Source organism: Pyxicephalus adspersus, chromosome Z (assembly GCF_032062135.1).
Source record: "Pyxicephalus adspersus chromosome Z, UCB_Pads_2.0, whole genome shotgun sequence".
Classification (NCBI taxonomy): Eukaryota; Metazoa; Chordata; class Amphibia; order Anura; family Pyxicephalidae; genus Pyxicephalus; species Pyxicephalus adspersus.
In genome coordinates this window covers 89,889,718-89,890,544 of record NC_092871.1, presented here as the reverse complement: position 1 = coordinate 89,890,544, position 827 = coordinate 89,889,718, and positions in this window count along the sequence as shown.

The window sequence follows — 827 nt, the reverse complement described above, 5'->3', positions numbered from 1 at the left end:
AGAAATCTAGACATCAGTGTAACGCCCAGGTGGTTAATACATGTATTATAACATGTTTGCCTATAATCCTTTACTAAAATATTTGATTTCTCTAATGCCAAACTAGAATGAAATTTTAATCAGGTCACAAATGTTTGTTCAGATTTTTTAGAGACATACTATTGTGTGATGACATATTAGAAAGTGCTACTTAGTATATATCCAGCTTGATCGAAATTAGGGTTGCAGGGTTGCAACCAAAAGAAAAGGTATCAAAACAAGGTATCAAGTGCAACAAATGAAACTTTAAATGAAGCAAGTTTGTGAATGAGTAGAATGTAACCTAAAAAGGTAACACTTACACAAAAAAACATCAAACATTAAAGATTCAAACTGACCTAAAAAATAAAGTGGAGATGCGCACAGAACAGGGCGCAGGTGTGCGCTAATCAATTGCTATCTCCTCACCATTGAGTTTAATATCTCCTCCTGAATCCCGCAGCTGAAAATAATCATTTTTGCAGGAAACTGGCAGGCGAGTTCATTAGAACTCGGCTCCGACTCGCTGGAATAGAAATTGACAACTGACACGTAGGCGCATTTTATTGATAAATCAGGCCCAATATAATGACCCTCTATAGGGATAATGTTATACAGGGGGTACAATATAATGGCACTCTATAAGGGTAATGCTGTATGTATGGGGTAACACAATATAATGGTGCTCTATGGGGATAATGTTATATAGTGGGTAACTCCTTGTACATGCTCTTATCATCTCTCGTCTGGACTACTGTAACATCCTTCTCGCTGGTATTCCACTAACCCGACTCTCTCCTCTACAATCT